The sequence below is a fragment of the Delphinus delphis genome, chromosome 9, assembly GCF_949987515.2.
Source record: "Delphinus delphis chromosome 9, mDelDel1.2, whole genome shotgun sequence".
Classification (NCBI taxonomy): domain Eukaryota; kingdom Metazoa; phylum Chordata; class Mammalia; order Artiodactyla; family Delphinidae; genus Delphinus; species Delphinus delphis.
This window is the reverse complement of record NC_082691.1, coordinates 24,816,010-24,832,662: the sequence shown is the minus strand read 5'-3', so window position 1 is coordinate 24,832,662 and position 16,653 is coordinate 24,816,010. Positions and strand designations below refer to the sequence as shown.

Sequence of the window (16,653 nt, the reverse complement as noted above, 5' to 3'; positions counted from 1 at the left end):
TGGAAAACCAAAAATAATCAAAGGTACAGGGAAGAAAACATATTTTTGAGACCAATAAGAAGAAGGAAGAGAAAATAAAAAGAAATGTTTTAAGATATCACTAATCCCATAACTTTCTTCAGTCTCTATGGAGATCAGCTGTATCCTATCAGTTCACAGACATTAAGTCCTATTCCTTTTGTAGAATTCATGAGTATATGTACACGTGGCTGTTTCTTTTTTTGCTGTCATATCTACGAAATGTTTCCAGATGAACTTATGAGATTTATGGCATTCTACTATGTTGGAAACCTGGTGATAGGAACTGAGACTGAGCTATAAGAAGCGTCTCCATTAGTAGGTCAGAAAAATAAAGTTCCCAGAGAATCTGTAATTATTCCCATGTGCAGATAGAGCTGTGTTTCCTGGGAAACTCCACTCAGAAGAGGCATGGCCCAGAGGTACAGTTTCCTGGGACGTGAACTACGAAACTTTTTCAGATTATAAGAGTATGTACTTGTACCATAAATGAGTGCCAGGACCTGGATGACATTTTCTAACTCATGAGTGAGTTAGAAATTTCCTATTCTCTCCATAAGCCTTCCTTCCACTTTTCCTTGGAATAGGAAACCAGATCACACACCTCTGTTTTCCACTAGACACACACTGTGATTCTTTTGATACACAGTCTTCCTCACCTAATAAATACAGTATCTGCCCACAAAACGCAGTTTTAGAGTTCTGGGGGTGATTAATTCAACAACAGGTTGAATATGAATGATGAATATTAGCTTTCCAAATTAAGTTCCTGTTCACACTCTTACTTTATATGATATCTAGGTGTGTTTAAAAAGCCATGATTCCCTAGCCATGAGGAAGATGCAGATTCACATCAAACTAGTTAAGTCAATCATTTAAATCTGGTTGTGTTTCATTATGTGGAAACAGAAGGGAATTAGACTAGCACTTATTTTACACACAATCCCAACATATAAAGATAGTTAAAAGAATAGCTATTGTGGTCAAAGTTGGCAAGAACTGTGGCCCTTTCCCCTTTCCGGTCACATCTCATTTGGGCTCTGAGTCATCCCCACAGAACCCAACGGCTATGTGGAAAATATTTAAATAACTAGATTAGGAGATCTCCGACACCTTCTCTTATTCAAGTTACCATAATCCTTTTAATTTATATGGGCATTTCCATCCTATCAGAATATATGGAGCTAAACATATATAACAGAAAAAAGTTTATAGACATCTATTATACAAAACAATAATATACTTTACTAAATTATGCCTTTCAAATATAACAAGTTAATACTTGTTTTGGTGGTAGTCTTAGAAAATTAAAACAATAATTACATTGACTTCATTATTACACTAAATGTTCTTCTAGAAGCAAACCAACCTTTTTGGGGTAGTTTTTGGAGTACTTAAATATAGAGATTACTATAGGTTTGAAATGATTCTCTTAGAGTCATGTCCGTTTAAATAGGATTATCTAGAGCCATTCTTTTGTTTGTTTGTTTGTTTTTGCGGTATGCGGGCCTCTCACTGTTGTGGCCTCTCCCGTTGTGGAGCACAGGCTCCGGACGCGCAGGCTCAGCGGCCATGGCTCACGGGCCCAGCCGCTCCGCGGCATGTGGGATCTTCCCGAACCGGGGCACGAACCCGCGTCTCCTGCATTGGCAGGCGGACTCTCAACCACTGCGCCACCAAGGAAGCCCTAGAGCCATTCTTGATTGTTGAGTCCTAGATAGAAATGCTATTACCTCTTTTTTCCCAGCCCAACTCTTACTGTAAACAGTAGAATACTATAAGATTTGCAATTATTCTGAGCTTTGAATTCAAATAATTAGGTTCAATTCACAGTCTAACATTATAGTTTTCTGTGGCTCAGTTTTCTCTAAAATGTGTATAAATACATCATATATGGTTTAAAATGTCAAATAAAATTCAATGAGGTAATGAATAAAAATTCCTATCATAGCACATGTTATGTTATTTGAAATATTATGGAATATTATTTTGAACAATAACCTAATAGTAAAATGTTATTGCAAATTGGCCAAGTATTATTTTTTAAAAATCTAATAAATGTGTATAAGTTACACAAAGAAGAATGATTATTTCCAAAACTCTTAGGTTACAGTAAAATCTGATGAAATCGTTTATTCTTATGTATACCAGGATTTAGAATATTATGCAAATGAAAAGGCAGCTTCTAGGTTAGACTAATGCTCCTTGAAACTTTCAGCCATGACTTGGGCCAGTGAATTAAAACACGTTTGGATTAAATCAGAAAATAGTTACAGAATCCATTCCTTCAGGAAGAAAAAAAAAATCCACAAGTATTTTTTGCTAACATTTTCTTAAAAATTAAGTGTAGCAACTATAACTCCCAAAATAAATTCCAAAATTTTTAGTACACTCTGTCCAATACCTCTCCAGTTGTAATTATGTTATTCCTCCCAGCTTAACTTCTGATGAGTTTGTATTGGATTTATTGTTCCGGTCTCATAATGATTTTGGTAAATGAAAAAATTTCTATGTATTTTTCCTCTCATAAAATCCAGTCCACCACTGGACTCTCTACATAACAAAATTTTTAAAAATTATTATTTTGGTTATTTTTTGAACGAATACTAAAAGCACTGTTTCTTTTCCTAATTTAAAACTACACAGTCAAGGACTGAAAAGTACATGAAAAGATTTCAAAAACATCTTTCAATATGTTACAATTCTAGAAACTGTTAGAAATTTACTCTAGAGAACTTATGCCATTTACAGTTATGTATGAATTCACTTACTATAAATTACTATAAATTAAAACTTTTAATTTCTCTAGAATGATCTGTCCTTTAAACTTTGTATCATCATTCAAGAAAATAATTTGCTGATATTTGTAATAAGCTTCCTAAATATCCAAAAACTTTAATTTTGTTTTTTTATTCTGTTACCAAATTTTATATAATTTATAAACATTTATATAAATCAGAATCATTATTTGGAATTAATACAATTAACCATCCCCAGTAGCAATTACAATATCTTTGTTCATTTAAAAAAAATGCTTAATAAGAATATATCCAAAACATGCACTGCATTTAACCATGTAGACAAAGTCAGGTTCACTAAAAGTTGTGAAATTAAGATAGAAGATTAAACAAAATAATGACTCTCTAAAATAATAGGTAGTTAACAATTGCATATTAGAAAGCATGTTGGCATAGAGTGGCAAGTCATTTATAAGAACTAATCCTACTATACTGGTTTTTATTTATGTTGATTTTCATTCATAATTTAAATTAAAAATCATGTATAAATAGCCTAAGTAGATGATGAAAGTTCTGCAATAATCAAATTGGATAGTACATCATTTTAAATATTAACAAATAAATATTTACAAATAAACATAAGATTTTAAACATCAAGAAACAAAATGTCATAGGCTGGTGGACAAGGTTTCAATATTTTTTTAAACATAAAAGGTAAGAAGATTGATAACTTGGAAAACAACACAAACCTATGTTTTAAAAAAAGCCTAATGACTTCAAGAAAACAGTTCCTGCTTGCTGTTGCTGTTCTATAACTTCTAATGGGTGTTTATATAGTAGTGTCATCTCCTATCATTTGGGAGATAGAAATCTTTTTATTTAAAAAAAAATCATTATGACTTACCTTTAAAAAGGCTAAGAAGGATTTTTCAATCAAATGCTCCAACATTTGAACAGTCAATTCTTAGTAGGACCAAATGGTATTCTGCAGAAAACCCTACACTGAAATCCCCATTATAAAAAGTGAGTTTAAATATGCTTTAAGAAAAAAAAAAAGAGAGACAGACAGACAGACGTCAGATCCCAGTGAGTGTTCTGTTGCAAGAGTAATTAAAACAACAAACAAACAAACAAAAACCCACACACACATCCCACCACTGATATGGCTCCTACAGGTCTATTTTTATGTTCTGGTAAGGACCCATTACCTATATCTGAGATCCTCTGCAGTACTTTTTTTTTTCTTTTGGCCATTTTCCCATCCAAGTAAGTTAGAGGCCAGAGAGACAAAAGGAACTAACTTGTTGAGTGGCCTCTAATATACTCTTTTACTACAGAATCATTATTCCAGATGATAAACTGGGCCCAGGGGTGGAAAGTGTAGATTGGGCAGAATTATCAGAGTCTAACTTTCCTGCTTGAAAACCTCATTTCATAAAGTTTAAACAAAATGTACTTTTCATAAATCTAAAGTGTGTTGAGCCTAATAATTGCGAAAACGACTGGAGACTCTGTCAATCAACAAGGATAACAAACAGACGTTTAAAAAAGGAAATAGCCTATTGTTCTAACTGGAAGTTCTTCACTATTTATTATTTTCTCTTAGTTTTATAGAAGTTTCACGAGCACAGCAAAATCCTTCTACGAAAACACCCAGAATTAAATTTCTCTTAGATCTCTTCAGATAAAAAGACAACTGTTACATAACATTTAAATAATTCTACTATTTAGGATGACCTTTTAATATAAAAAAGCATATACTAAAGTTACTTTAAAAGAAAGTAATTATTTTAAAATCTAACCAAATCTTGCACTTTGGGAGGATAAAAAAGACCCTCAATATTAAAAATACATTTTTACAAAGAAATTCTCAGAAACATACAGGCAAAAATCAAAATCTTCAGAAGGTTAAACTGTCATCTATCAGACAGATCAGCTAAATAAATGCCTCTAAGTCAGCCTTGAAAGACAACAACCTAACAGTAATAGGCAGAAATACATTTAGTTCATCAGATTGTATTTAAACCAGTCCTCATTGGATTGCTTGTGCTGTCACTTCTGGGCATGTGTTGGATCCTCTCATTTGCTAGCTGTGCAATACAACTGGAAAGGAATCCAAAGCACTTTTTTTCCTCTAGCATTGCTTTCTTTCTCCAGGATATTTTTACAGACACATTTATTTAAAAATTAATAATAAGTTATAAAAGTCTTCAGGTATATTAGAATTTTAAAAAAATATCTGATCATTTAATTACAATAAAGTAGAAATGGCCTTGTGTAATCTCATTGTGATTGATGCTTTTCATTTAAAAAGAATAACTTACAGAGATTTCAGATAATTTAAAAAGATGATTCCCTTATAATTGTGACCTTTTAACTTTGTGGTATTAATAAAAAGGTAGTATAAAAGCTAATTTAAAAATTATTTTGATTAAGAGTATCTATTTTATTGTATGTAAGCTACTTTGATACCTTTCCTTCTCAGCCTTCTCACAGATACACACACATACACACACCCTCCAGTGTGACAATTCAGAAAGAGTCCACCAACATAGGAGTTCAGATGCCATTTTAAACAGCATATCTTAAATATATTGAAAGGCTAGTTAAATTATTATTTTTTTAAATTTTGGTTGTGTCAGGTCTTGGTTGCAGCATGCGGGATCTTTCATTGCAGTGTGTGGGCTCTTCGTTGTGGCGCATGGGCTCAGTAGTTGTGGCACGCGGGCTTAGTTGCCCTGCAGCATGTGGGATCTTAGTTCCCTGACCAGGGACTGAACCCACGTCACCTGCATTGGAAGGCTGATTCTTAACCACTGGACCGCCAGGGAAGTCAAGGATAGTTAAATTATAATGAAAATTTGAACACTGTTAGAGAAAGATGATTCAGAAAAAATACGTGTAAAATAGATGCCTAAGCTGACACTGAACTTACTTGGATCACTATTTACTCAGTAGCCTAATGCCATCCAAATCCTCTCTCTCTGGAGAGGAAAATGTCACACCCTCCCATGAGCAGCCCAAAGAATCAAATTTACATTCCCGGAGGCAGCTGCTAAGTGTTCAATCCCATAGGCAACCGTTCTGAGTAGCTTAGCACACAACACCCAGGAAATCTAGAGCTAAGTAAAATCTGCAACCATATATCTACATTTTGAGCAAAATATTCACCTTGAACAAGGCAGAAAACTGCCGCACCCATTTCTGAGTAATGCGTGTTGGGGTTTTCATTTTAAAAATATAATGTGTGTGCAATATTTTGAAGTGATATTTTTATATGAGGCTATATACCTTGCCTTCTGTAAATCCACTACAGCACTAGACAAAATTTAGTAGAATGAAAGATAAAACTGTCAATATGCTTAAGTCAGCTTAGGCACAGTGCTTTGGGAAGTCTTTTTTTTTCTGGAAGACCACTTAGAATTTGGAATCAGACAGACATCCATGACTTCTGATGTTACCATTGCTAGCTATACTGACTGGGGATTAGGAGTTAAATAACTACTTACTCTTATTTTCTTAATCAGAAAATGGAGAATGAAGTCTTTATTGAGTTTGTTACAATATTGCTTCTGTTTTATGTTGTGGTTTTCTGGCCGCGAGGCATGTGGGATCTTATCTCCCTGACCAGGGATCAAACCCACACCCCCTGCATTGGAAGGTGAAGTCTTAACCACTGGACCACCAGGGAAGTTCCCATATAGTTTTGTTTACTGTGCTAGGACACTAGTAAATAGCAGAAAGTGAAATTTATAAGTATGTACTTTTTTTGGCAGGGGGAGTTTTACCAAATTTCTGTTCATACATGTACACAGCAATGTGTGAAAATGCCTGTCTCACACTGGTTTACACTAAACTTTGTTTTTAACAAGTACTTATTTTATCGGTAAATATTTAATTGAGTGAAGGTTCACCTGTTTTCTTAAGCGTATTGGCATTTATATTTTTAAATATTTGTGATAATACCTTTGTTCATCTTTTTTATTCCCCTGTGGGTTTGTTTGTCCTTCCTTATTAGCTAGTAAGGCAATAGCCAGTCTTCTGACATTTGACAGTTTTTAAAACTTTTTTTGACTATTTTAAACTTTATTTTTATTGCATTTTTAAATTACTGACAATTTCAATTTTTATGCCATTAACTTTCACAGCAATTCCTTTTAGGTATTGTGTCATGCTTTGAAAGTCTTTCTCGAAGAATATAAAAAATAATAAACTTTCTTCTAGCATTTGTATGGTTTCAAAAAATCCTTTAGAACAGTACTTCTAGATGAGCTGATTCATGGAATTTAACACTTGTGAAATAAAAGAGGAAGAGTAAAGTATGTTGAGTAATTATAAACATTGCAACATATGTGAGAAGCAGACAATGTAGGCATAATACGAGTTCTAGAAGAGGAATCACACAGCCCAAGTCCTGACTACAGCTCTTTTAATAATAATAGGTTTTGTGAACTGGGCAGCACACAGTCCTCATATTCCTGATTTCCTTTCTTGTCAAAGAGAATAACTACAGAGCCTACCTACAGCCTCAAGCTGAAGATCAAATCATATGTTAGATTTAAATTTAAAACGTAAAGATGTATGCAGATTCTATATAGTAGATTAAAATTTTTAAGTGATTCATTTTTTTTTACAGTCTAGCAAATGAAAAGAATTTTGGTATCATATGCTTTGCAATTCTAGATTGTATGGGCAATCAAAGACCTATAAATTATGATGATGATAAGGTAACAGAGTTAACATGTATTGGGGGCTTACTGTCTGCCAGTTGTTGAAATAAGTGTTTCACATAAGTTATCTCACTGACCCACCACACCACCTTACTATTTTCTTTAGATAACTAGTTGAGGTCACACAGCTAGCATGTGCCAAAACAAGGATTAAAACCCTGAAAGATTGACTGAAGGGCCTATACTCTTTTCTGAAATAAAAAAAATATATATAAATAAGTTCTTGGTCAATACCTCATTTACGTATTCTTTTCAACACATTTGTTCAAACTGAATAACAATTATAAATAACCTCCTCTTAGAAAATGATATCTAAGTACAATAACCAAGGAATGAACAGTGAACATATTCTGTAAGTGGCAGTTAACAATTATTTTGAGATTAGCTAAAACAAAATTCATTCTGAAAACCTATAACACATAACACTGTAAAGTATCTCAAAACATTAGTCACCAGTGTAAAACCATAAGGCAAAATTCGTCTTATCACTTTAATCCTTGGGCTAACTCATCATGAAGATCTATACACACACACATATTTATGCACATGCATACGGCACCTGACTGTGTGTGTTATATAAACAAATACCTAGTTTTTCAATTGCTGCCTTACATTTATGGAAGTATTAAACCAATGGCAGGTTCTACCTGCTTCATGTGGTGAGGAGGGCCTTCACATGCAGGAATAAAAATAAATATATACGTACATAACTTTAAAAGAGAATATTAAATTCACAAGACATAGCAGTACACGGTAATGCCAGCGAAAGCTTGAGAGATTAAAATGGAAGTTTTTAATATCACGTTTAAAGGAAAAATTGAAAGGACATCATTAAAGGTAAAATGCAGAATATCAGGGTCATTAAAGTTTAGACTTAAGCTATGTCGTCTAATGAATAGAGCACACAATGAAAGTAAACTTACTGCATTAGTGATATAAAGTAAACTTCCCCATATGTCTCATAGAAGTCATGGTAGGAGCTGTGTGTAAAAGACAGATTAAAGAGAGCACCTCTGTATATGCGGATAGTCTCATGTGGGCTGGGCCAGATCAATATGTAAATTTCACAGGCCTTCTAAGTATGTTGGCGGCACCTATCTTTACTTGAACTGTTTGCAAAACAGACTTAACTCTCTAAGGAGAGTGGGGAAAAGTCAACATTTAAGCAATACTATGAACCTTAAGGAAGTGTTAAGATCAGCATAGTTGTCAGGACAATTTGTCTTCATACATTAGAAAGGAAATTATTAGGGGGAAAAAACAGAAATCTTCAGGTAAAAGAATAACTAGACCTCAAAGCATGTTGTTATGAAATAATAAGAAAAAATCAATAATCAATTACAAAAATAAGCGTTTAGCTAACCAAATACCAGAAAAAGGTTGAAAAAAATTATGTGAGCAATTAATTTATAATTTCACATGGCAGAAATATAAAATTCATTGAATTGAGGGTACAACAGAGTTTTGTGTTGAGAAATGTCATCTACACTATAAATAGTCCCTGAAGTGGGGTCTTAAAAAGGAAATCAATAAAATAATTTTAAGGGTTACAGAAATCAATTTACACATTCACATTAGCTGATGGCTTGATCAAGGTGATATGCTATAAAAGGCTAAGAAGCTTTCATTGTGATGAATGTATAAAACCAGAAAAGAAATCAGAGGGATAATGAGACTTAAAGTGATTTTGTTCCATGTAGTAAATAAACAGACATACTAACCATACTCTCTAGTCTGTCTTTTAAACAATTATATTGACATCTATGCCATCTGACAATCTGTTAAGTTCGGAGATACACAGCACTTGGGTGTCAAATTCCTGAAAGAGTTAAACTCACATACATGCATGCACAGGCGCACGCACGCACGCACGCACGCACGCACACACACACACACACACACAGACACTTTTCCAGGGACATGGAAGCATACCTAATTAAATTCTTTTTTAAAGCTTAGAAATAAAATACTTTCTAAGAAGTATGTCACGTAACAGTAATTTATCTTAGAAATCGCCACACAGGAAATAAGATATTTCTGATGCCTTTCTTTTTCTGTTTGTTTGCTTGAAAATGGAAAAGTTTGATCCTTCTGCCCTGACACTTTGAAGAAACATTTGGCACAAACCTTGCATTTGAGTGGCACAGCAGCTTCTGCTAGAAGCTTTAAAGAAATATTAAACAGCCTATCAAACCCTATAGTGAAATCAAATCATCATTTTCCAGGTTGGTTCTCAGTGGGCTTAAGGGAAGCATTTGCTTGTGGATAAGCCAGAGTTTTCTGTCTTCCAAGAAACCAAAGTGTTTGGTTTAGAGTTCTGCTTCTGAAATGAACTCCTTAGAAGAACTTGAAATAAATTCTTAAGATTTCCAAGAATCCATAAGGATTCAAAGTGGGAACATCCTGCTCTAAATGTATTTTTCAGTTTGAACAAAGTCTCGTGTAATAGTCTGTAAAAACAAAACAAAAACCTGTGTAACACACATACATACCCACATATAGAGTGTATGGGTGTGTGGCTATATATCTATCTAATATATCAAATAAAACTTCCAGAAGCAAATATTTTCCTGGAAATGTTATACATCATTTAAATTTCTTTCTATATATCTTATCTTCATGACTATATTCTATAAATCATAAACATTAAAATCCAAACAGAATAAAAGTGACAGACTACTATACTATCATGCATAAGGTAGATATCATAAAAATTCAGAATTCTAAAATATCAGAACCCTGCAACTGTTCTGCATGTTTCTCTGTGACAGTTGGTTATCTGCTTGAATGAAAGAAATGACAACTAGTCAGGGGTACAGTAAAACCTTCCCTTTAGTATCTGCACACTTAAACTTTGAATAATAGAGAAGTTCAATTTACCTATTAAACTTCATTTTAGCCCTAACGTTTTTAGTAGCATCATTAAAGTTTGTTTCACATTAGGGGGCACTGACAATGGACTTGATAAAGGAATTTACCTTATGGTTAAGTAGAAAGAAATCTTCTATTCTGAAGTAGGTTTAAATAACATCAGCCGTGTCTTTATGCAAGTGTCTGTCATCCTCATCGTTCTCCAACAAGCGACCAAGGACTCAAATCATGTTCATTCTCACCATCCCCTTTCAGATTCCGGAAAGCTGCTCTTCTCTTTTCTCCGGAGGTTGTGACTTAAGTAAACAGTAGCAGGTTATGGAATCTGAATTGCTAGGGAATGTCACCCTAAATGACTCTACTGGTCCTCCTAGTTTTGCACTGGCTGATTAGTACATTTATCCTCAGAGATTGCTAACGCAAGTGTTTTCCTGGCTTTCAGGGCCCAGGGCCCTCAGTTGTGGTATTTGGCAAGCAAACTGTCTTACTCCACATTGCTTCCTGTTCATGGGTAAAGGTACAAATGTGAATCGAGATGTTTATGTTATCCAAGTGCGTTTCAGTGTACTCTGTAGTACACCTTTTGTTAAGGACACAGGGCTTTCCTGTTGAGAGTGAATACGCTGAGATCCTCATTGTTTTCCCAATCTGTGCGTACAAGGCTTGGGGCACCATCCTCCATGTAGTCCAAGGACTAAAAACATTTTCTGGACATGATCCAAGACTGCTGCAGGCCTGTTTTTCCTTTCATTTTCTACAACTCCTCAGGGAAAACTGGATAATCACAGTAGGTTGAAGAAATGAGGACTACAGTGATTAATAACTGGAGGTGAAATAAGCCCATAAAAACATGGAAACCATACCATTTCATGCAACTCAAAATTAAAAACCACTAAATATTTCCCATGTTATAAATAAGTCTGTCCCAAAATATTATTTTTATAGTAAGTTTCAGTATAGACTTCTCTCCTCCACAAGATTCCAGTTTTCATTTTTCCTTCTTTTCTTCCTTGGTTTACCTTGCATTTATCTGTCCTAGTTGATTTTTATTTGACATCTCATTTTAATCTAATAGTTTTTCAAAATTAAATGTGGTTTTAGGTATGTAAGTTTGAAATTGCATCCAGATTAACTTACTGCAATTATACTTACAAAATCACAGCTATTCCTAAATCAGCAGAAACCATGAATTCATTTGTTCCTTCACTCTTTTTTTTTTTAAACATCCTTATTGGAGTATAATTGCTTTACAATGGTGTGTTACTTTCTGCTTTACAACAAAGTGAATCAGTTATACATATACATAAGTTCCCATGTCTCTTCCCTCTTGCGTCTCCCTCCCACCCTCCCTATCCCTCCCCTCCAGGCGATCACAAAGCACCGAGCTGATCTCCCTGTGCTATGCGGCTGCTTCCCACTAGCTATCTACCTTACATTTGGTAGTGTATATATGTCCATGCCACTCTCTCGCTTTGTCACAGCTTACCCTTCCCCCTCCCCATACCCTCAAGTCCATTCTCTGGTAGGTCTGTGTCTTTATTCCCATCTTACCCTTAGGTTCTTCATGACCTTTTTAATTTTCTTTCTTAGATTCCATATATATGTGCTAGCATACGGTATTTGTCTTTCTCTTTCTGACTTACTTCACTCTGTATGACAGACTCTAGGTCCATCCACCTCACTACAGATAACTCAATTTCGTTTCTTCTTATGGCTGAGTAATATTCCATTGTATATATGTGCCACATCTTCTTAATCCATTCATCTGTCGATGGACACTTAGGTTGCTTCCATGTCCTGGCTATTGTAAATAGAGCTGCAATGAACATTTTGGTACATGACTCTTTTTGAATTATGGTTTTCTCTGGGTATATGCCCAGTAATGGGATTGCTGGGTCATATGGTAGTTCTATCTGTAGTTTTTTAAGGAACCTCCATACTGTTCTCCATAGTGGCTGTATCAATTTACATTCCCACCAACAGTGCAAGAGTGTTCCCTTTTCTCCACACCCTCTCCAGCACTTACTGTTTCTAGATTTTTTGATGATGGCCATTCTGACCGGTGTGAGACGATTCCTTCACTCCTTTTACTGATACACTCACATTATCCACTTAATGGGTATTTCTGTTTTGAAAGACACCTACCTCCTGATGGCAGTTCAATACATAACCACGGGTTTCCAAATATTACCAAAAAATATTTTAGTTATAACTGAACCTTATTCTGCCACTTATCCTTTTAAGCTCATATTTATTTACCATCCTGTGTAGTAGAAAATATTTAAATTCTTCAAGCTATGAAACTAAAAAAAATAAAGATTAAACTAAATTTGTACTGTTTACTAAACTTTCTCTGGCTTATTTGCCATGTCATTTAGGTTAGGGAAAAAATGCTGTGGTGATTTGCCTTTTTAAGTCTTTTGGTGCCAATTAATTACAGGGAAAACCTTTTCTTTCTATAAAACATTCTACCATTGAAGATGTCACCCTTTCAGGCAATCTTCCTCCAATCTTAGGTGAATAAAATTAAAATTGAAAATAGACAATATCTGTTTTTTGAAAAATTCCAACGTGCATGTGTTAAGACATGCTTTAGGAGATTGGCTTCAATTTTTTAAAGATGAAACATAATGAATAAATATAACCAAATTCATCCATTTTGATTGACTAAGTCATAATCTCGATGGGACATTTCTACATGCTTAAGAATTTCCCAGAGGAAAGGAAGATAGTAATGTTTCTTCAAGAACTTATCCTCAGATCCTTAGTACATCCTGTGTAGTGAGAAGCAACTAGTGTTCCGGAAGCCACAAGCAGCTGACTTTGCTTTCAGAGATGCGCCTCAATACTGAGTACAGAAGGAAAGATTCAAAAGCTACCTCCAGGGCTTCCCTGGTGGCGCAGTGGTTCAGAGTCCGCCTGCCGATGCAGGGGACACGGGTTCGTGCCCCGGTTCGGGAAGATCCCACATGCCGCGGAGCGGCTGGGCCCGTGAGCCATGGCCGCTGGGCCTGCGCGTCCGGAGCCTGTGCTCCGCAACGGGAGAGGCCACAACAGTGAGAGGCCCGCGTACCGCAAAAAAAAAAAAAAAAAAAAGATTCAGTAGCCCAAGTCAGGTATACAAGATGATGACTAAGTTTCCCTAACCTGAGGGTAAAATAAAATTGCAAAGTCACCTCTCTAGCAAGTCACAGTGACCACTTGCTGACTAGATCCATTCCAGGAATGCCCCAGTAGAAACTGCCTGTGACCTCTACTGGTTACTGTTGACTATAAGAGATGGGGGAGGATAGATTCTTCTTTCTCCACGACTGGGAAGACAACCACTCTGCCTTACAATCTTAATATAAGAGACTCCAAAACATATATAATAATATTCATTCTAAGTGCCTCTTCGGGTAAAAGTGGCCATCTATAATTTAACAGTCTTCCTGGGCATATATCTTCTTAAGAATAAAAGGTAGCCGCACATGAATTTGCCCTTTTAATATGGTGCTCTATTAAGATATTCCATCGTTGCACATATACAAGCATAGGTAAGTTGGAGGGTTTGGACAATTTCAAATATTTTTGAATGTCATCTTATCACTTAGTATTGTAGTTATTACTGACAAGATCACAGTAAAATTACAACACCTGACCAACTCCTTCCATTTTCTTTTAGACACAATTTCTTATCTAAAAGCTTGGGACAGGGTGCCTGAATGTCTATACCATCTCATATATTCTATTCCTTAAGAGAAGAGAAAAATGCACGTATAGCTTAAACTGGACAAGAACAAAGCAAAACTCAGAGCAAAGTAAGAGATTTTAGTATTGCAGGCACTGGTCTTGAGTCCTACACTGTTAGGCTAGATAACTTCACAGTGATTATATAGGTGTAATTACCAGTTAGAAGTCCGATGAAAAAGTGCAAGGCCACCGATGTCAACGCACTTTCAAAATGCTGGTTGGAGGATACGGAATTAACACTGATGACTCTGGTTGTGTTTGCCTTAAGTGCTGGGTCAGGTCACCGCTGTACATCAATCAGCCCCACCTCCAAGTATCCAAGAATGGCTGTGATTGACCCTCCAGTGAGGCAGTGGGATTCCTAAACCAAAGTAAACCCTGCAGCCTATATTTGCCAAGCTCTCCAGCTTGAAAATAAGCTGCTCTTCCCCCTGGTTCTTTCCTTAAAAAAAGAAACAATTACTCTGTGACATTTAAAAGAACACAGAAGCAACTCCTTCTCCAGGGATATCCCTACTTATTTTCTCATAGCAATTCCCTTGACTCTTTTCATCCTTCGTCTTTGTTTAGGACATTACAGTCTTCCTAGGAACCACATAACAACATGCACACTGGTCTTTAGGATAAGAAACAAAGCATCAGGGAATATTCTAGTTTGTGGAAAGCTGGAGATGCTAGGAACGTTGGGCACGGTCTTGCAAAATGAGCAAGTTCAAGTTTATGATAGTTATGACATTCTTTTGCCATGTAAGATTAGCAATATTTGGTGAGTATGCTATTATATTTGCAACTCATTAGAATAAAGAAACTAAGACAAAAATAAAGATATTCTAAAAGCAAATCAAGCCATTACAGTATATGCTACATTAGACAAAAAAATGTATGATTTTCTCCATATCTCTTAAGGTAATAATTATGTAAAGGTTAAAGTTGATGACATGCATCCTCATACACACACACACACACACACACACACACATACTCAATGAATATTCATGATGTGGCCACTGTGTGCCTAGAATCCTGTCACAAAGAAGAAGAAAGCATGATCCCTACAGGAAGGTTTTCTGTAATGAACTTCAAATACTCGCATATAAAATGCAATGAGGGAGTACTGAATACTTTTAATCTACCATCTCGAAATGGGCAGCTACCCTAGTTGTGAATATTCATTCTAGAACTGTTTACTTAGTGTGTAATCAAAATCTGTAATTTAGTTATCTTTATCTCCTAAAATCTGGAAATTTTCATAATAAATGTAACAATGAGGTTTTTACTGCTGGAATTAATGGTCTCAAAGATTTACGAATTGGCTAGAAATATTACTGGCCTAAGTCTCTGCCTTTACATTATAGGCTATAAAAACCCACTAAGCCCAGTTCAGAAATGGCCCATTGTCCAGCTCTTGATTTCAGGGCATTCCTGGTTGCCTGACTGGGACTGGATGGTTAGCTGAATTCTGTAGTTAGTATGTTAAGTCTGTGCCTCTGAGGAATCTTCCATGCAAGAACTACTGGGATACTTAAAAGGACTGGGTGGGGACTTCACAGAGCACATGGAGCAGGTTGGGTTCCTGCTGGCTACTTAACTCCTTCCATCAGAAGCCAATTCTGAGAAGGTTTCTCTGTAGCTGTCTTTCGAAGAGATCTATAGCTCACCCTACTGTTGTTTATTGGAAGCTACCAATATTTACCAAGATAACCCAATAATAGTGTGTGCCCAAATTGGCTTGGATAGTTTAGCAACGCTTACCTTCAAGGAGGTCATAGTTTAGAGGTGTAGCTCAGACACAGAGGACAATTCTACATAAAGATTCCAGTGTAAACAGCCACAAGTCTCCAGGCTCACAGGACATTCACATTTACTCAGATATAAATAGCTGTGACTGTTAGTTCAAAGACCTTTTACCCACTTCCATGTATGACACATTTTTTCTCTCTCTCGTTTGTGACCTTTATGCTACAAAATGTGAAGGAATTTTAAGAATCATCTAGTCTTAATCACTTAGCAGATGAAGCTTCAGAGGTCTGGGGAAATGCTCTTTTTACACTGCCCTAGTGGCAGTTAAAAAAAAAAACTCCTCAGCTAGAATATTGCTCTCTTTTTCTCCTTTTCACATATCTTGTCCCAGGATCTGGCCTGATATTTGCTAATGTATTACTTTAGTTTTTTTGTGTATGTCATTATACTCTGTTCTTCTTCAGCAGTGCTAGTCAGTTTAATATTAATTTCCTGGATAATTGGAATAATTTACAACTCTTCGATTCCCACACACTGTACCCTGTTACTAGAGTGAAGTTAGTTTTTTTAAATTATTCTGGTTCCAATGCTCTTTTGGCTTTTTAAATTTTACTTTGTTTTAAATACGTTTTTTAAATTATTTAAATTAAATTATTAAATATAAAAGTAGAATACTATTTCTTCTCCCTTATAAGGACAACTTGAAAAGTTCTAAGAAAGGATAAGGGGGAGGACAAATATTTGTTAACATATTATCATGCTAAATGCTTCCATGTCATTATTTAAGTCTACAAAAAATTCTGTAGGGCTTCCCAGGTGGTGCA

The 16,653-nt window shown here is 35.5% G+C and overlaps 1 protein-coding gene across 7 annotated transcripts in view; it reads right to left on the bottom strand.

Annotated features, from left to right (window-relative positions):
* The window catches only part of LOC132430955 (platelet glycoprotein 4), an 83,137-nt gene that overhangs the window by 43,014 nt on the left and 23,470 nt on the right, over nt 1-16,653 (bottom strand). Inside the window, exon 1 of one of the 7 annotated variants that reach the window (XM_060020324.1) lies at nt 10,465-10,716. The exons of 3 other annotated variants lie outside the window; for them this stretch is intronic. The gene's annotated coding sequence lies outside the window, so the exon portion shown is untranslated. Of the gene's footprint in view, nt 1-3,660; nt 3,869-3,964; nt 4,035-8,409; nt 8,479-10,464; nt 10,717-16,653 lie in introns of those variants that run through there. 3 more of the 7 variants (XM_060020327.1, XM_060020325.1, XM_060020326.1) reach the window with 3 other exon arrangements.